Below are 21,732 nucleotides of genomic sequence, written 5' to 3'. Positions count from 1 at the left end.
AATTAAAGTTCACAGATACAGCAACAGCCTCAGAGAAACACAGGTGAGTTTGTTCTATCAAGGGGGGTCACCTAAGCCACCGTCATTGGTGCACTACACAGACACGCCACATGAGTTGCTCCATGTGAACGTTACTCACCAATAGCAGTAGGTTCGGCTCCAAGTTTCATGAAAGCCATAAGAATGTGTTTGTCAAAACTGTTTGTGATACTTTAAAGGTCTCTTAAGTATTTCATGAATAATGTTTCTTATAATGTGTGGGTGCAAGTATGTGTGTTTGTGTGCGTCTGTGTTTGCTCTGTTTGAGTACTAGTATATATTCTTGTGTTTCTCTATGCTTTCCTGCTTTACTAGTCATCACGGGTGCTGGATTTTGATTGTCCGCCCACTCACTCATACACAGTTTACTGATTTCTGAGCAAACCTTTTCTTGTACTGTCTCCATAATGCCGAGATGTACTGTCTCCATAATGCCGAGATGTACTGTCTCCACAATGCCGAGATGTACTGTCTCCATAATGCCGAGAAAGGATACAGACATGTCACTTCCTTGCAGTATTTAGTGAATGAACTAAATGTTTATCAGTTATCAATATTTTTGCCACATCATTTCTAGATTAGATTCCAGATTAGATCACAAGGCAGTGTCTATTATATTTCATGAATTTAGCTTACTATCGCAGTTAACTGCCAGTCCTAACTACAACACAATTCTTATTTCTTGAAAAAATAATTGAAGAGCTGTATAAAAATCGGACTGTTGTAAACTGATATTAAATGTACGTTTGATCACGAGCATGATACAAAAACATAAACCTTTTCGGCATAGTTCCAATCACTCTTTTCACATATTACGTTGCAAGCATATTAGAACTTTTTCCTGATTAGAACTGATACGCCCGTTATGACGTGGCGGAAGTGTATGGTTGACAGTACCTGTAAACATGGGTGTTGTGTCGGATTCAAAGGAGGACCTATATTTAAGACTTGTATCTGTAAGAGAGTTGCTGTTACGCGTCCTGTTGGGCATCTAGCACTTCTGCGTTAAAATATGGTGTCAGCATTTCCCATAGTTGTGTTGGAGTATGACGTTAGCTTTATTCAATGTTGAAGTGGAAGTGACATGAACAGGGTCGTGGAGAGAATCCATACAGCCACATACAGTAAATATGAGTGTAGTCCACCCGTTGGGTAGACATGCACTCACACGTTACGTGCCATCGCAATATCTTTGAACAGGTGACAGTGAAATGTTCATGTCGAAATCTGTCCATTCTGATACTCCAGTCAGCTCTCTGCCTCGTGGACGACAGTGCCGTCTGGCTCGGAGACCTGCCTGAACTAGTGCTCACACACTGTCTGGTGGGATATACTCCCAAGTCAGGGAACTGCCACTGCAGTACTGCTGTGTACAGGACATAACCGTGTGAAATCATGATGTACAGTCGTTTTTTATGGTGTCAGCCTGACCTGGTTTAGCATCGTGACGTACTTAACAGATAGAGTTCTGGTGTAAATGGACCACACTGAAGGCAATTCTAGTATTCCCAATTTCCGAGGATGTTTCACTTGAAATTTATTGTTCCATGACTTTGCCAGTAAACAGTTTGCAGAAGAGAACTAAATTTTCTGAACAATCACATCATCAAAAGATGGATCAAGAAGAGCTGGTTGTGCATTTAGTGCATAAAACAGTACCATGTTCTTGAAATCACCACAAACCACGAAGGCTGTCAGAATCTTCGTACTGACTGTGGTCGTTATGTAAATAGAGATGGGACAGTACTGGCAGAACCACTGTGGTACATTATGTTATAGGGGAAATTCAAAATCAAATGCAATGGGTTCATCACTTCAAGTTGGCGGTGGGTAGGTGAGCGGTAAAAGGGGCTGCGTATCAACTAGGCTGAAGTTCGATTCTGCTTGTTACTTATCTTAAATTGTATACGAATGTATTGTCACTCTGATGTTTTATGCGATACAGGTCTGAGAACTCTCGTTTCTCCAAACCAACATGGTACACAAAAGGAACATCGCACAACTGGCAATTTGGTGCTATTCCTTCTCTATATCAGTGAGTTGATTCAGAACTTCTGTATTCTAGAAACTTGAAGAATTCACTAAAATTGATAGTCAACCCAAGCTAATATTAAAGCTCTACTGAAGCCAAACGTTGGTAAGGGTGACACACGATTTAACAAAATGAGCGAGACCTAAAGAAACGACAGCAAGGGTGATTAAATTTCTAAAACTATCGCCCTGGAACTACCATCAGTTACACTAAGGTGGGTAAGAGTGAAAGCTTTTCATCACCTTGCTCTTCTTCTTGTAAAGCTGAGATGTAAAAATGTAACTCATATTGTTCTTCAAAGCACATTGTAACTCAACCCGCTCACTTACTATTTGACTCACTGTCTGATCGTTTTAGGGGGCTGTGGTTAGTGTGATTGGACCTACGTTGCCAGACCTCCAGCACATGTATAACACAGATCTGGCCGAGATATCAAATCTATTTCTTATTATGGGATTTGCTCTGAATTTGGGGAACCTGCTGTTTGTGTACATCGCTGAATGCCTAGATCCAAACATCATTCTTGTGGCCTGCTCTCTGCTGGGATCTGCAACTACACCATTCCTAGGTGTTACACCTTCCTTACATGTAGCCTTCCTTGCCATGGCAGTGGATGGAGCAACACTATCATGTCTTTTTAATTGTAAGTATTCATGATTCCGACATCAGTTTCATCAGTCACGTGGGTATTGAATATTGAATCGGACATATTTCAGTGAACACGGTGTAAAACATGTGAAACGGTTTTCACTTTTCATTTTCTTTCGATACACCATTTCAGTAATTTACAATGGACGTCTTTATTTAGGAATTCTAATTTCTAATACTTCAGGCATTCTTCATCAGTGTAACCGTACGTTTCCGGGACGGTCTCACTTCACTCATCTGTTACTGCTGGCTTCCTCGCTTGGAACTGCAGCAGCGCCAGTGCTGGCCATGCCCTTTCTACAATCAGAAGTGTCAGAACCATCTTCATCGAACACGTCAATCTTGAATGAAACTGCAGAAAATGTATCCTTACACAACTCCAACAGAGAAGACGCGCTGGTCCTTCCAGTACCCAAAGTATTCTATATTACCGAGAACGCTTCTGTCATTCCACATTCAAGTACAGGGGAATCAACCGTACGCATTATTTACATATTCCTGGGCTTGCTATTCCTTATGTCTGCTTTTGGATACGGTGTTTTGTCCATGGTTGAAAGATGTAGCAATTTCAAACGTTTTTCCAAAGAAGACACCATTAAAGAATACACAGATTTGGGCGAGAATGCAATAGACAGAAACTGTTTCAACATTACCTTCCTCATTCTCCTAGTCGCAACGTTCTGTATTTTTACAGGAATACCTTACGCGTATGGGGAATACTTAACTACATATGGCGTTGAAGGGTCCTTACATGTGTCGGTTCAGAGTATAACGGTCATGGTATCTGTTTACTGGTTAGTTTTTACTTTAGGTAGAATGATGGGAACGTGTCTGAGTGTGTGGATAGAACAATCTGTTCTGATATTCATTTGTATTGTAGGGGTGCTGGCATCATCTGTCGTTTTGGTGTTCGCTGCCCCTCTGGGTCTATTTGGAATATGGGTTGGTTCAGTGTCATTAGCTTTGTTTACTGGCCCTCTTGTTGCGGCCATGATTAGCTGGTGCGGAAGCTGCATACCTCTTTCACCGTTAGTAATCGGGATTTGCTCCGCTGGGGATCTGTCAGGAATGGCAGTGATACCTTATCTCGCTGGTGAGATAGCTGGATATTTTGGAATTAGTAATTTTTTATATTTGATTGTAGCATTGGCAACCTTCCAGCTTCCTATGTTTGTTATCCTTTTCACGATAGGTAAATGGATAAGACAAAGCCGGTGAAAATACATGGTTGTAAAAACAGTTATGTCAGCATTGTGGCTGTTTTCTTATTTGTATTAACTGACCACGAAAAGGAAATAAGGTAATATGTTATTATGCAAAATTATTATCAAAGACAACTTGTTCCTATTTTCTCAGCTTGTTCTAATTATCATGTACAACAATATGTAGTAATGTGAAACCTATCTATGTATTATTGAGCGACATTGATATATGCCATTTTGGCTTTTTTGCCGATCGTGTTCTTCTCTGAAATAAATACGTTTAAACCATATTATTTGTATAAGTTGTAGTGGGTAGAGTTGTGTCTAAAAGTATCATGACATATATAACACAAATTGTCATTATATTGCTTTACTTTGATTCAACATTCGCGGCAGCTAACTCGGTGAATGTTTGTATTTCAATGTCCATGATATATAACAGGTAAGTACATGTTACATGTAATCCTTGGTGGCCACAGTTTCGATATATAGACATTGTTTGTGTTCCGCAGCCATGTGCAAGTCTATCTCAGTGCACACAATACGTGACGTCACCTTGGTTTGTGGGCTAGGACACAGAGCTATGTATGGAAGCCAAGTGTCATACTACCTGCGAAATTGCAAATTGCAAGTTTTCATCCGGATTTGTAGTTGGCATAGTAATTATAGATCAGAGTTCACAGTTAAATGGTAAGTTTGTTTATAAAGGTAAGTTTGTGTGTATTTCAAAGTTATTCTTCAGCCTGTTTGCACGGTAAACCATCGCAAGGACAGTAGCACGTATCCAGACTACATGCATGGGACAGCAAGGTTGTATGTGGACTCGGTGACCACAGTCGTGATACATGCATTGTCCCCACTGGACAAAGAACAGAAATATTCGTAGAGACAAACAATTAGTACACTTGGCTGGAAACAACCCCGCACAACACTTTTCTCCGTCTGTTACAGGTGAAACTTGTAACATCATCACTTTCACTGCTGTATAGCAGGTTAACAGCACCCGATGTCTCCAGGAAACGGTCATTGATGACTTTAGATGTTTTTCGTATAAGTTTACTTGATTTTTCTTGCTTTCTCAGTCGATTTTCTATTTTCTGATGATTTCAGAACACAACAATCTTGTATGTAATCTTTAACTGCACTTTCAACTTAACTGATCTACCGCCTACGATCTTGTAAATAGATTTTCTAGGTTTTCGTGTGTTCTTCTGTAGACCCGGAATATGGTTTGCAGAATAATAATGGAAAGTAGGTTGTTCAGCTTCCGCTTGACATGTACTTCTCGGCATCTCACCCTCAACATCGGTGATAATGTTATGTGTCGGTCCATCGTCATCTGGTTTTACCTTCGGGGTTGTGCCGTTCTCATCATCATGTGACCCATGAATGTAGCAGCGAGTTGAAAGGCCGACTTGTCAATTAATTCAGGGGACAATGGTTATATACCACACTTTCTGAATGAAGATTGGAGAAGACAGGTTGTCAACGCAGCTGAATACGCCTTGCAGGCGACAGACGCAATATTGCACCTGTTGACGGTCTGTTTCGATGTCAACAACTTGTGGCACTCAGCGTTGCAGATCTTAGTGAAAGGTCCGTAACACCCAACGTCTTACGTTGCAAGCTGTGACCAGTGTAAGCGGACAGAATATATAGTACAATGTTATGTTCCTTTGCCCAGTCGATCAATGACTGCGATATGTGTCACCTGACCAACATATATCAGAAGAGATGGTCTAGTCGGCGTGGCTTGTGTGAAATGTCTGTCCAAGTATTCTTGAAACATGACACCATTTGACCTTCCAGATACGGACATCGACCCATATCTTCCTGGGCTACAACCGTCAAGCAATACACTATGCATCCTATCGTTGGCGAATACAAAGGATGCCTAATGAATGTTCCAAGACCAGAATGTTCCACAACCTAAAAGTGTGACGACAGAGGATTTGTCCGCTGATATGTTACAGAATACCTTCAACCAACTATTTTGTGTGCAACATGTGCTTGACTTACTTCTTTTGTCTACATTACAGATCGCTTCAGGTCCTTATACAAAATCATACTTTTCAAATTGGTGCCAAGTTCATCGAAATACTTCGTACCACATTCAGCAGAACGAGCATTGGCTCGTAGCTCAGTTACAGATTTTGCACTTTGCATTTTTGATTTTCATGTCTGTCCACTGTCCAAGCAAACCATACAGCCACATGAGGGACATAGAGTGGTGGTAATCCCGTTTCCCAAAATGACCAACAAAGTCAGAACCTATTACGATAACATCCTTCCTCGTATAACCGCTTCCGACAGACGTCATGATAATTAAATTATTAACCAGACAACTTTCTTCTTCTTGATCAAATATAGGCGACGCAGTCAACATGAGAATGTCAACATCAGTTTTGCCTTTCACACGGTTTCTATGTGTCTGTTCCTATATAAACAACGTAACTGCTGATTTATGAACAACTGTGTGTCTGTTCGGATACAGACAACGTAACTGCTGAGTTTTGAACAACTATGTGTCTGTTCCGACACAGACAACGTAACTGCTTATTTATGAACAACCGTGTGTCTGTTCGGATACAGACAACGTAACTGCTGAGTTTTGAACAACTATGTGTCTGTTCGGATACAGACAACGTAACTGCTGATTTAAGAACAACTGTCTGTCTGTTCCGACACAGACAACGTAACTGCTGATTTATGAATAGCTGTGTGTCTGTTCCGATACAGACAACGTAACTGCTGATTTATGAAGAACTTTGTGTCTGTTCGGATACAGACAACGTAACTGCTGATTTATGGAGAACTTTGTGTCTGTTCGGATACAGACAACGTGACTGCTGATTTATAAACAACTATGTGTCTGTTCGGATACAGACAACGTAACTGCTGATTTATGAAGAACTTTGTGTCTGTTCGGATACAGACAACGTAACTGCTGATTTATAAACAACTATGTGTCTGTTCGGATACAGACAACGTAACTGCTGATTTATGAAGAACTTTGTGTCTGTTCGGATACAGACAACGTAACTGCTGATTTATAAACAACTATGTGTGTGTTCGGATACAGACAACGTAACTGCTGATTTATGAAGAACTTTGTGTCTGTTCGGATACAGACAACGTAACTGCTGATTTATAAACAACTATGTGTGTGTTCGGATACAGACAACGTAACTGCTGATTTATGAAGAACTTTGTGTCTAGTTTTAGCATCTAAATAGGCATTTGTTACAGCAGTTTGGCAATAACTCTTGTAATTGTGTCGCGTAGATGTCGGTGACCTTACAAAAAAATATATTGCATTAGAGATGGACCGAAGACGTTTCCATAGATTTTAAGTTTTGAGAGCTGTCATCACATTTATTTACGTGATTTCCATTCACAAACTAGTAAACAAGGACACCACAGTGGATATTTTTGTAACCTGGTCTTGTATTTTTGTAGTTTGATTTTTCTGATCACTTAAGCTATAATTACAAACATAACTTTATGACAATATTTTGCCAATGAGACAAAGGCACTTTAGTGCTTCTTTAGCAATACACTTGATTTCGTGGATCTGTTTCTCCGACGCTGGTTCTGTTCTAGCGTTAAAGCTATACATTTTAACTAAACACCTGTGTAGTTTTTTAAAGTCACAAACATATATCTAGAACTATACATGAAACGTCATTATCTAACTTTTGACATCATTCAAAAAGTGTTTCGTTCATTAAGACGTGTTCCTCTGCTAAGGCCAAAATGGCCAGTATATTTACAAGTAGGTGTAACAACGATTTACATCAATGTAAATTAGCTTTTCAAATAAAAATATAGTTTAAACTTCATGGTAAATAAAGGACACGTCTTTCATGTAATCCTATCGGTGAAGCACGTGGAAGACGTATTTGGCAACACCTTCCGTTGAGTGTTAGCCCATAGTAATAACTTGATATGAGAATTCTTTAGAACGAATGTGGGACGTTCGGACATTGCCACAATACTGGATGATCTCTACCTGCGGTTGAACCCTTAGATGGTTTCTAAAATGCACACTCCGTGAAAATAATTAATGTAACTATCAGTCACTAACTTTCTCTCAACAATTCTTTGATTGAGCTATGGCACACTTGTAATCTACATACATTGTCTCGTTTTAATTAACTCATGCATGATTTTTTTTAAATGTGCTAGCTTTGACTTTGCATTATATGACCTTCATAAAGAATATTCATTTTACAACACAGAATTAGTGCTTCACTTATCCATAGACCCTGTCTTTGACTCACCTTACGTTAGATTATATTTATCTTATAACACTGGTTAACTGAAGCCTCAGTGAACCATAAAGTAATAGTACACTGGGCTTGGCCTCGTGGGATCGTCTGTAAGCACAGCAGATTATATCTTTCTAATGTTTACAAGGCATAACACCGTCTCCCTTGTCTACACAATATTGGACAGACACTAGCGACTGGCTGCAACTGGTCTTGAGTATTACCATATTTTAAATAGCGTATCCTTTACACGGAGATGAAGATGGACTTGTCTCGATTTTGAACATTCTACCTGATTTCTTTTGTCTTTTGTGAACTATACATCATTATTTCAAGGCATAGTTCGGTATAAAGCGTATATTGTCGTAATATGAATTGTGTTGCCTATATGTGCTAAGTTTGGGAAAATAATACACGTAGTCTATAAATGTGTCTCTATCACTTCGTAGTGCTTGACCATTAAGATAACACCAAGCGGTCGTGACGGATAAGCAATAGATACACACACACACTTCCGAAGTTCAACGGTCGATAAGCCTGTAGCTGTGAACGTGTCTTACGTAAACAACAACAGCAACAAAACAAGAAGCTGTGGGCAAGAGAAAATATTCTCACCCATTTGCCCCTTTTTAATCAAACCTGGTGGAGTGAAGCTAAATTTCCATCTAGCGGTGGTTTACGGAAAACGTGCTCCCGACAGCCTACTCTGATTGTCGTCAAATGATTTCTTTTATTGTCGTATGACAGGCAAATCTGACTGAGGTATTCCTAGGATTCACGTCAACAGACCTGCTAGCCAAGACAATATTGACAAGACTTCTGCACAAGAAAGGTGACTCTTCCAGATAGTCGACAGGTATGAGGTATAGACCATAAGACAAATTATAAGATGTTTATCAAATATTTTGAACAGATAAAGTTTCAGTTCATACAACCATCACATAAACCAACATATTTCTGGTACTGACTATGAGTCGAACACGTTTGTTTGTAGCGCTGTATTCTGGTGGCACAAAAACTTATACCATATCAAACGTCTGTTACTTTCTGGAAATTCCATGCTGTAACTGTCTTTGTCTAATTTTTCGTTTAAGTGATCTTGGTGGGTGGTGTCATTCCCTTAGTGCCTAGTGTTGTTTCGTCAGCGATATTCCAATTCGTTGATCTATTACGAATCATGGAAAGCAAGGATGTCCGCTGTCAAAAATTCGTACGTGGCAGTTATGTCCAATGTACCTGTGCTAATCAGCGAGGGGGTGGTGGTGTGCTCTATATTTAGACTTGTGCTATAATTAGAGTGAGTGAGTGAGTGAGTTTAGTTTTACGTCGCACTTAGCAATATTCCAGCTATATGGCGACGGTCTGTAAATAATCGATTCTGGACCAGACAATCCAGTGATCAACAACATGAGCATCGATCTGCGCAATTGGGAACCGATGACATGTGTCAACCAAGTCAGCTAGTCTGACCACCCGATCCCGTTAGTCGCCTCTTACGACAAGCATAGTCGCCTTTTATGGCAAGCATGGGTTGCTGAAGGCCTATTCTACCCCGGGACCTTCACGGGTCTATAATTAAACAGATTTCTGGAGTGTACCACAACCCCATAGGCCTTTCCACTGCATTCGTGACTCATGGAGTCCCGACGAAAATCATCTAGTCTTTTCCGTGGGTATGTTAGGGAGGCAAAAATAGCCTTTCAGTTTACATAACATCTAAACGTGTGTTAAAAGCAATGTTCAAACTATTTGGCGGCGGTCTGAAATAGTCGAGTTTTGGACAAAACAACCATGTCGTTAACAACATGAACATCGATCAACAACACTGGGTTGCGATCACATGTCAACACATCAGCGAGCCTGATTACACGATCTCGTTAGTTGCCTCATTCGACAAAGGTGAGGTACTGAATTTCAGTTATAACCCGGATCGTCATGGGTTTAATTAAAGCTAGAAGCAAGTATGTGGAGATCATTCTTACTCTATATACTCAGCCCTGGCTATTTTGGAAACGTTACCATTGATGTGGTGCGGTGAATATTACCATTTCTGTCTTTATTGCCATAATCACTGCTATTGTATTAATGACTTGTATCAGTTCGCAGAGGTGATTTAAATACAACTGTTAATTCCGTCATATTGCTTTGGTTGTTGGTTTCACACTGATTTCTTTTTACGTGGTTAACCTTTAGTTTCAACAGGTAACATTATCAATGGCCGTCGCATTAAAAGCAGTCTGGAGACATATTCCAATCTAAGCCTACAAATATGGACACGGGCTGAACTTGATTGAATGCACGATGGGTCACTGCTCAACCAAGGGAGGCAACACTGCACAGTGAACTGTGGCGACACACGTCCGCTTTTTCCTTTGGCAGTCGTGATTATTTCAGAAATATGACCTAGTTATTTCTTTTTGAGATAATGTTTTTGGGGCTTTGACTGTAAGATGCTTTATGAACTCTGCTGCCAAATACCCGATTGATCTCGTTTCTCAACAGGCTATATCATAATGATAAAAAACACTGCTTTTCATAACCCACGCGAAACCCACGGGAAACCCACGAGCAAGGGTATGGTGAGTCGAACCCACGACCATTGCTTTCTGTCAAGATTAAACAAGTGGCATTCATTCTTGAGTGGCCCTCATTCGCTAGGTGTATACAAGATGCATCCACCCTTCACTCGTAACGTCACAGTCTGTTGGATAGTGGGCAAAACCATATGTCCATGTGTGTTATACTTCATTAGGACTATTTATTATTATTGAAATTATATTTTGGTGCTTGTGTCGAGTAGCTGTTATGTAGTATTACTCAGGGTCCCGATCCACAAAGCGTTCGTAACGTTACGATCAGTCGTAACACTGTAGTATATCACAGGCTTACGAGTGTAGTAACATTACGACAAGTCGTAACACTGTAGTATATCACAGGCTTACGAGTGTAGTAACGTTACGATCAGTCGTAACACTGTAGTATATCACAGGCTTACGAGTGTAATAACGCTACGATCAGTCGTAACACTGTAGTATATCAGACTTACGTGTCGTGGCGTTACGAGCGTTTTGTGGATCGGGTTCCACGGCATTTCTAGCTATTAGCATTTTCATTGCGCAGTTCTTTTATTAATCATTATAAAATTTCTCTCAACATGTTTAAGTTCCAATGATAGAACCCGGAGTTATTAACTGCCATGCTATTCGCAAAAGACGGGATCGAGTAGTCATGCTTGGTGGATACATACATTTTGCTTTCACATAAATCATTGCCTACTCAGACAATCATTGGATAGTCTTGGTCAAGTCTGGTTATTTAGACACTCAAAAGCTGGACCACTGCTGAGGCTGCAGTCAACACACGGAGCTGAAATATATAACGAACGCTTCTCTCTATTAAGGAAGCACTGATAAAATCACTTTACAGTGGCAACTATGACTTCGTGTGGATTCATTTTGGGTAAACTTTTGAAGTGGTTCGTCTCCAAGATATGTCAAAGGTACGCATGTACCTGAAGGTAAATATGTGTTAACTGTTCACAGGCTATTTCGAAACATATTATACCTGGCTTTCCATACGTTTGGTGCGTTTCTCATCTTCCGCATGCCCTAAATTTTGATTTAAATATATTACATGAAGTAATCCATTAACCGGATTGGTCAACAATCCCTGTACATCTATGTCAAGACTGCTTCATAAGAAAACACTGTGTCGCGATAAACACCAACAGACAACTGGACAACCAAATCTGTACACAATTATTTAGTTAGAGGTCAGCTCCAAGCGGTTTAGAACTTACTATTTGATAAGATCAGATCAGACAGTTAGCAAAAAAGCACACCCGCCCGCTCTGCTTTAGGATGGGGATGAGAAACACATTAAGAACTACGGATAACATATATCTAACCTTTGGTTAGGGTATGAAATGATGACACCGTCATTTAGTGCGGGATACAAAAAATGACTGAAGTGTCACTGATACCTGTGTCCGACAGTAGTTACCTCCCTTTAACTATATTTTCCTTTCAAACATTATATGAGCTTGTTACACGGTTTCACATCTCATAACATGACCGACAAATGACGTTGTCATTCAACTACTTATCTGAGGTGCGGGAAAAACTACTTATCAACGGCCATAAAAAGTTCTCAAAGACATCGTGGGGTTGTCCCAGTACTGATAACAGTGATGTCCTCATTTACACAGGTGTATTCCGAACAGGTTAGCTCCGTGTACACAACGGTGAGGTAGACTGAGTGTGTTCAAGCCACTGAAGACAAATCGCCTATAAATAGCATACTAAATACACAATGTGCATATCACACTAAACAAATGTCAGTGAACAATATTATTATTATTATTATAAGTGTTCTTGTATAGCGCACAAATCAAACTGCAAGGCAATTTCTCTAGGCGCTAGGTATTTTCCCTCGATCACCGGATGTCAATCTCAACAGCACATCGTATTTCAATCTCAACTCCCTGGGGGGTATACAACTCTTGCTGCCACTAGGCGCACCGAGTTTATTGTGGCTCTCTCATCCTAACGGGGTACCCATTTGACAGCTGGCATTTGACATCATGCAAGTGCATATAGCACATAGCCTTCATTATGAATCTATTTATAGCATTACATCACCTGGAAATCTTACATACGTCACTGATAAAATTACATATTCAGCAACAGAGGCCCGTACAACGATAAATCGCTTGTACCTGGACCTACTATGGACGTCAGTAATGCTGTGGTCATTTCCCCTGGTTGCACTGAAAACCAAGCGCTTCAAGGTGGTGTCAACTTCGATGGAATCATGGACACGGAGGCTCCTGGCGAGGCTACAACGGTGAAAGAGAGCGTTCAGTCACGACTTGCGACATTTCGTTATTGGACAGGAGCTACGTCTCCTTGTGTGTACCACCTGTGGAATGATGATGTACAACTGGACAAGTAAGGAAATGCCTCTTGAGGTTCTCAGAAAAATATTCTCCTGATTGTCCTTTCTTACAGAAATGGTTCCCGATGACAGAACGTGAAAGGTCCGCGACGCAACTTTCTTGAAAACAACGTCGTACAGCTGTAATACTGCCGAAACAATATTCATACTTGCACAATCGACTCGGCCTTCGGAACAGATTCATGGATGTGGAAAGGGCTTTGTAGCTTCCATGTTCATCGTATGCCCAGGATGGGTACTCCCGTATCCGTGTGGTACCAACGTATAGCCAACACATTCATACTCAAGGTCGGGAAAAGTGACAACGAATAGCCGAAGCTACTTCGGCTTTGTACAGGATATAGCTTTGGTTATATCTTTGAGGCTAATTTTCTATTCTTTAATTATCTATATTTAATGATCGTAAATGCAATACGATTTACTTTCTGTGAGCATTTTCGTGTTAATGAACAGTGATATTTATCAACTGTATATGAACACACATACGTTTGTGTTTGTGTAAGGCCTACATGATGTGCACTCCATTGTAAGTACGCTTTCGTAGCTAAGTGCAACGCTTGGTACATATATGGTGAGTGAAGCACCAAAACCGCTTGACAGTGTCCTCACCCTCGGAGACTTCGATTCGGGGCAACGACCATAGCACTAAGGCTGCATACAAAAATTACATGCTTCTCGGGCACATTTTATCCAAAAGTGACGAGGGCGGTAGGACGTTCGATAGAATTTGGTAGTAAAAGAGTGACGAGGGCGGTAGGACGTTCGATAGAATTTGGTAGTAAAAGAGTGACGAGGGAGGAACACATTATCATTAATGAAAAAAACAGATTTTAATAAGATTTTTGTATAAAATGAATTTTCATATGATAACTTCGCACTAGATTAATATTCAAAAATAAAAAAAAGTTACGTGAGGATATCAACATTATCTTCAATTAAAACAGGATACCCAAATTGAATTTGAAAAGGAGGGGTAACTCTTGTCCAGGTTCGCCCCCAGGATAAATGTTTGTGTTGCCAAAAATATTAAGTATGAGAGGAAGCAATGTAAAGGGAGGTAACTGCGTAACATGAATACCCGCTCCTACTGTCACATCCCGTCGCATACGGTATGCCCACAAACCACGGTACCCAGCATCATTGGTTTGTGACTAAATTTGCCTACAGTCACCAGCAGCTGAAGGGATGATGTAAATCCAGCTACGGTCCATGCAGGTAGCACTGACTCTGTAAGTCCCCATGGTCCCTAGTATGGTGATCTACCTTCAACAGTTTGCGATCTATAACCTGTTTTTGATTATGTACTGTCCAGAGAGTGCTACTAGTCTTAATTCGAACTGTGTTAGTCTAGTTGTCTTACTGTCCTTTTACCACGGATTTAATAGTTTATGTTATATAATTCATTAGAAACGTCAACATTATTCTCATCACGATATGGCTGAAACATCGCCGATGTTACTTTGAATATAAACTCATTCACTAGCGATCATGCAACGGGCGCGTTTAATGCATAGAAGGTCTGGGTTCATTGTGAGTCAATGTAGGTCATTCTATAGATATTGTGTTACAGGTATTTACACTTCATGATTCGCTCTCCAAACATTGTCCCACACGTGAAAACATAGGGTGTCAATATGTCGCCCAAATAGCCCTGTCAAATGAGCCTGCCTCGCATAATATAGAGTTGGGTTTGCTAAGCCCTGTGATGCCAGTACACCATTACCCGATTCACCATCAAATGTGTCATGAGGTCTACGGGTGGCACTGGCTCAACGGTTATTTCGATGTCGGCGGACACCAAATACACATAACAAGGAACCGAAGAATGATTGGACGAAAGCATCTGAAGACATTTTGAAAACATGGCATGGAGAGCCACTATCATCTCAGTCAAACATTTCATCACTAGTTCAACCACAAAACCTACTCGAACCCATGTTGATCACAGCTGATATTTGCATGCTAAGGGATTCCCAGTGAATCCAGCAAGTGGAAGATATATGCTATGCATTAAGTATTGTTTATGAGCTCAATTAACAAATCAATACATTGTTCAATGACAGTACATGTCAGTATGTAGCTGGTAAAAGCAAGGTCTACTTAAATCAGATACTAATACACTTGATCGCCCAAGGTCGGGTTCTCCGTGTGTGACGTCACGAGCAGAAGCCCGTCAAATCGTCCTACGTCATCTACGTACGCTAGAGGTCGACTGTCCTTACCGACCATTCGAAATTGGTTGCGGGCTGCCAATCTCCATTCTCGACGTCCATATCTTGGGCCAATATTGACGCTGTTTCATGAACGTCAACATCTGCTGTGGGCCCATCGTCACCTACGAAGGACCCAGAGAGACTGGAATCGAGTCGTCTTTGCCGATGAAGCCAGGATTACAAGATTCGTGGACGGTAGGCAAAGAGTCTGGAGACAACGTCGTGAACGGTATGCCCATTGTTGTGTACAGAAAGTCGACAGATTCGGGGGCGGAAGGTGCATGGTGCGGGTGCTTTCTGTGGGAACAACCGTTCCCGACGTTCTGGCCATCCGTGGAAACCTCACAGCTGCTGCTAACCGCTACCAGGTGCTCACCCCTCAGCTCGTTACTTTCATGGCGACTCGTGGCCCAGGTCTACAGTTCCAGCATGATAATGCTCAGCCGCATACCGCGATGTTGATACGAAATTTCCTTCAAAGCGCAGGGATCAACGTCGTGGATTGGTCATCGAGGTCCCCTGACCTTAATCCAATAGAGTAAGTGTGGGATGCACTTGGGAGAAAGAATCGTGGTCTTAGGAAACAACCTTAGAATTTGCAGGAACTAGGCGCTGCCTTCCAAGAGCAATGGCACAGAATCCCAAACCACGTGTTCACAAGCGTCAGGCAGTCGATGAGGAGACAGTGACGGTGACAGCGGTGAATGCGCGGGGCGACCATACACAATATTGAACTGAGAAATTTCGAATTTTTATTTTTGTGACTTAACATGCTGTATTCTCCTACATAACACCGTTACACTCAATAACAACAAAACACATCCACGATCAACATTGCTTAGTATGCACCTTGGATATATGGTACTTCACATGTGTAAACGCCTTACTTCACGATTTATTCTGATAATGTCGTTCAAACAGGGCAACATGCTATCATCAACAATAGTAATGAGTAAACAAAGTGTGTGTGATATATATTCCTCTCTTATATGGCATTATAATAGCTTTTCAACAGCCACAAAACATGTTTCAAAGTAATTGTATTATAATGGCTCTTCAGCCTTCAAGGCATATGCAATTAGTGATGTATTACTCAATGAATATATCTCATTTCAAGTATTATAATGGTTCTTCAGCCAGCAACATATTTAGAACATCATACATGTTAATGCATGATTAGCATGACGCCTCTTAGCCCAACATATATACAAATATATTGTTAGTCATTCATTTCCAAACATGATTAGCAGTATTATGACGGCTCTTCAGCCAAACATATATACAAATGTATTGTAATTAATTTAATTCCAAACATGGTTAGAAGCATTATAATGGTTCTTCAGCCTACCACATATACATATATATTGTGCTTAATTCATTTCAATACATAAGTGAAAGTATTATCACGGCTCTTCAGCTCAACAATGGTATGCCATGTGCAAATTCGCTTCATTTCAATATACAAACTTGTAAGTATTATCATGGCTCTCCAGCCGGGATGCAGCCATAACACAAGCGCATCTTACATGTATCATCAGAGTACCCCAAACCTGCAACATATGAACATAGTTTCATTATGAAATGCAAACATATTGAGGAAAATAAAATAAAAATTCATGTTGTAAAGTGGCCGTGATATACTTCAGCGAGAATGCCCAATACAAATTGAGTAACCCTTACATACCCTTTACAGCGCCACCCCATGGGCAGCTAACTCTCGTTACAGATCGCTAGGAGAAAACAATTTCCTACTAATTCATCCTTCAAACGTAGGCAATATAACGCTCAATATCAACAAAACACATCCGTGATCAACATTGGAACACGCTGCTTAGTATGCACGGCGACACAACAAAGAAAGTCAGAGACCAAGAGACAGAGACACTTTAATCCTGTTTTCCAACTTATCTTTAACATAGCCATCCTTAGCTTTTTCACTGCGCTATCGACCATGGCGTTTGAACATACGGTCGGGTATACCGTTATCAGCTGCGGCAAGTGCGCCTCCACTACGAAGACTATGGAAACCATACCCTTTAATATCACAAGCAAACGGTGTCAAAGTCTCCAAAAATATATCTCGCAACCTATTATAAGACATAGGTTTGTTGCTTCTCCTCAACTCATAAGGTCCTTCAACTTAATAACATTTCTATAAATGTACACATCTGACTCAGGATTAATGGATGCAATCTGTACATACCTCTCCAAGCATTCAACTGGACAAAGCTTCGTGCCTGTTCTCCCAATCACAAGGCAAGCACCATCTCGGTAAACATCAGTTTTTGACTTTTCACTAAACAATAACATATGAGAATTGTAAAACACAATGTCAGAACGTGTTATATGTAATAGTTCCTCGGATCTCAAGAAACCTGCATAAGCTAGTAAACACATTGATATTGTCCGTAAATTGTACAAGGATGGATCTACAATTTTCGAATCGAATAATTTGTTTAATATTTCAACAGTTACAGGCTCTTTTTTCACAACAGACCTAGCCAACTTCCTCTTGGCTGCCTCCAAAACATCTCTTACAAGCACACTATCTGTCGGACTCACCAGCCCAATAATCGTGCGAGCATGCCTTAAGCTATAGAAAGCAATTACCACTGGTGAAAAGGATTCACTTCTCTGCACAACCGACAACAAGTATATGGCAACGGTGCAATAGGCAATACATCTGGCATATTACTACTTTTCGCCCACCTTTTCCATGCAGCATAACCATAACGGTACTTGCTCACAGTAGACTGAGGTCTAGACTGACACATCAGGTCCGGTAACCCAGCAGCAAGTTCAGACACCTCCTCAGGCAAAGACGACAGGTCACCCTGGTAAGCATCATGAAATGCATCTGCAAACACAATTGTACAGAATCAACGAAAATCAGTTGACAAAGCAATCATGTTAAACTGCGAATCCTGTTCACCAAATAATCCTCCTTTAATCCTGCTGGGTACGTATGATTCCTTCAACGTAGGTCGATACACATGGGACTAAACCTCAGGTATGGAGACTGCAGTTTTACAGAGCAAAAGCCAAAAGCAAGCTGATTTCCACTCTGGGACAACTAAAGTTCCCACTGCACTACATTCCGCCTTGTGCTTCAAAACTCGAGGTATAATACAAAACGGGGGTACTATGAACTCATGGTCTCCGTCCATTTGTCTGTGAATGCATCCACAGGGGCACATCCTGGGTTACTGTAGCGGGAGTTAAACTGTTCCAGCTTAGCGTCATAGTAAGATGCAAACCTATCCACCTGATGTGGACCCCATAACTTGTCAATACTCTGGAACAGAACGTTTGCAATACCCCAGTCATCATAATCCACAAGTCGACTGCTTGTAAATTATCATTACGGGGAAGCCACCGAATGCTCAGATTTATGTTATGCTTAAGACACACTTGGAAGATGTCCATAGCTATTGACTGCAAGTGTGATTTCATGCTGCCTCTGTCAACAATGCTGACATCATTTTGATTGTCTGTGAACCACTTACCCTTACGGCGATCTAGAGAAGAAACCAAACTGACAAGCACCAAATATACAGCCTTCAGTTCTCTCCAAGTAGAACTGTGTCCCACTTCTTCCTGGCTCCACTGTCCATGGGAAATTGTACAATCAACGTCAACACTGAATCCAACAAAACCACTGTCACTGGCGTCTGAGTAAACAATCCTCTTAACCAAGCTAGTTTCAATAAGAGATCTAGACACATATTTATCTATATTGTTCTGCCAAAATTCCAGTTGCCCAACACTTTCAGGAGATAACAGGATCTTATTCTCCCAAGACTACGTGTTGACTACATCGATACTCAAAGCTCTAGTCATCAGCTGTGCAACTGGTCCGACAACTGGTTTCATAGATATTACCTGGCCCACCACACTAGCAACAGATCTAACGGCAACGCGTCTAGAATGCAACCTTAGAATATGCAAGATAGTACTTTTTAACTTATCTATCTTCCTCTGAGGAAAACACATGGTTAGACACGTTGTATCGAATCCAAACCCTAACCATTCAATAGATTGCGAAGGATGCCAAAGTTCTCAAACCCTGAAGACACAAGATCAGTTTTAATGGCTGCACCTTGTGATAAAGCTAAATCTTCTGAAGCACCGGACATAATTCCATCGTCCAAAAACATAACAATACTGTGTCTATCAGAACGCCATTTCTTAAATAACTGACGTGTAACTTTCGTGAATACGTACGCAGCTGATGTCAGACCAAAAGGGAAGACTAAGAATTTGTAATACCATATATCATATTCATATAATCGCCAGTTAAGTTAGAATCATCAGAATGTCATGAATACTTAACTGGCGCCTCCTTGTCAACTGCTTTACTGGTTTGTGGTTGAACTCCCAGCTCCACTTGCTGACATGGTGCCAGCTCCGCTGGCGGTGTATGGACAGTCCCTTCTGAAATGTGTAAATACTACACACGCAAAACATGCTTCGCTTCTCTGGCTTCCGCCACGAAAAAGATGCGCGGAGGTGGACTGAGCAGGGTACACAGAAGAAGCAGGACTAGAACTAGGAGCAGGCTGCACGTACCGGAGGAACGTATATGATCTCCTTAAAGACCTACTGTTCTTTAACCCTATTAAGTGTTGTGACAGATTCTTCGTTGGAATTGTATTGGATTTTATTACCCTCATGAGACCAGACGTAGTCTTATTCAGCTTTCAACTTCTTTAAATCAAGGGTAGTGTGGACGAATTCATCCCTTAATGCGCCAATCTTACTGTCGATAGAGGATTGAAGCTCTTCTTGATGTTTTAAGATGGTGTCAAGCTTGGCGTTGGCGTCCATAGTAAAGTGGCCGTGATATACTTCAGCGACAATGGCCAATTCAAACTGAGTAACCCTTATATACCCTTAACAGCGCCACCCCATGGGCAGCTAACTCTCGTTACACACCGCTAGGAGAAAACAAGTTCCTACTAATTCATCCTTCAAACGTAGGAAATATAATTACCCATGATTTGGAACGGCGGTGTAGCCTAATGGAACTGATTGTGGCACTGTCAGTGTATCGAGTACATCTCAGCAATGAAATAATAACAATTTAACCATCTTACCGTCTCTTGTTCTTTTATAGTGCCCTGAAGAAAGAATGTGAAGTTCCTTTTGTGACTCAGTATAGATATATTGAATAATCCTCCCTCTTACATTATTATAAAACACACTGCATGTACAGTGTAGTAATAGATACGCCGGCTTACAGCACTTGAGCAAACACTGAGACGTGCGTAGGGCTGTCCAGTTGTACAACAGGAACGAAATCAATAACTTGCCCTTTATATTTCCAGCTGTGAGCTGATTTTTGTGAAAGAACCATTTTCTACTTAGTGTGAGTGAAACTCAATCACCCACTCTCACTAACCTCGCAAAAACATGCTCATTCACACACAGTCATGAATGAAACAAAACTGTGAAATATCTCATTATTTCGTTTACTTGGTTAATAAACATAAATAACGTAAACCATATTCTTTGTTGGATGGCGACTTTACCTAAGAGAACAAGTCTTGGGACAAAATGACAGGAACATTTTGTCTTCGGCAACAGGGAGCTGTAACACTCACAATATATTCATCGTTGGTAGGAATTGAGGGACAGGACTTGAAGTGTAATGATCAACAGAAGCTGGATTCTGAACGGCAATTCTTACACGCTCCGAAACACGATAATGACGCGATCTGTATGACAAGGGATGACTTCCAGGTTTTGATTTTGCAATCTTTCCCATGCTTACAGACCATGTTTGAAAGAAACACCAACACGTCATTCCTCTACAGGCATCTCAGTAACGCTGATTCTTTGTTGATGTGAGTACATATATTGCCTCAAATGTCCCATGATCTAATGTTAGTCCACGTAAGTACATATATTGCCTCAAATGTCCCATGCTCTAATGTTAGTCCACGTTGATGACATCATGTTCTTTCCATTTGCCACCTCCAGACACGGAACGTTTCAGCTGCCCTTCTAAACTTGATGAACGTGATTGTTTTCCAGCCAGTAAACATTTAAACATCGCCAAGTTACATTGTGAACACACAGGAGATGGAAGAAAAAACAATTTGAATAACCTTTATGCTTTGAAATGTGATTTTAGAGTTAACTTCATAAAAGCAAAATAAAGCAAAAAAAATACTTGAAATAATTATGTCGATACACTTTTCAAGACACAGTTAAAGTGACAGTATACACATAAACGTGTAAGTTTGTACTGAAGCGTTCGGAACACTAATTCGGTTGTGACAATATCTGTCATTATCACGCGAGAGACAGTCTGAGGTAATTCAGCACTCACTTTTACCGCTTTAGTATGAGAGAGAGAGAGGGAGAGA

General features: G+C 40.7%; 1 pseudogene; it reads right to left on the bottom strand.

The window, feature by feature from the left end:
* Positions 1 to 2,952: 2,952 nt before the first annotated feature.
* LOC137266273 (uncharacterized) lies at positions 2,953 to 20,188 on the bottom strand (annotated as a pseudogene).
* Between the last annotated feature and the right edge of the window lie 1,544 nt (positions 20,189 to 21,732).

This window comes from Haliotis asinina, chromosome 15 (genome assembly GCF_037392515.1).
Source record: "Haliotis asinina isolate JCU_RB_2024 chromosome 15, JCU_Hal_asi_v2, whole genome shotgun sequence".
NCBI lineage: Eukaryota > Metazoa > Mollusca > Gastropoda > Lepetellida > Haliotidae > Haliotis > Haliotis asinina.
The sequence above is the reverse complement of the archived record's forward strand: the minus strand, read 5'-3'. Positions and strand labels throughout refer to the sequence as shown.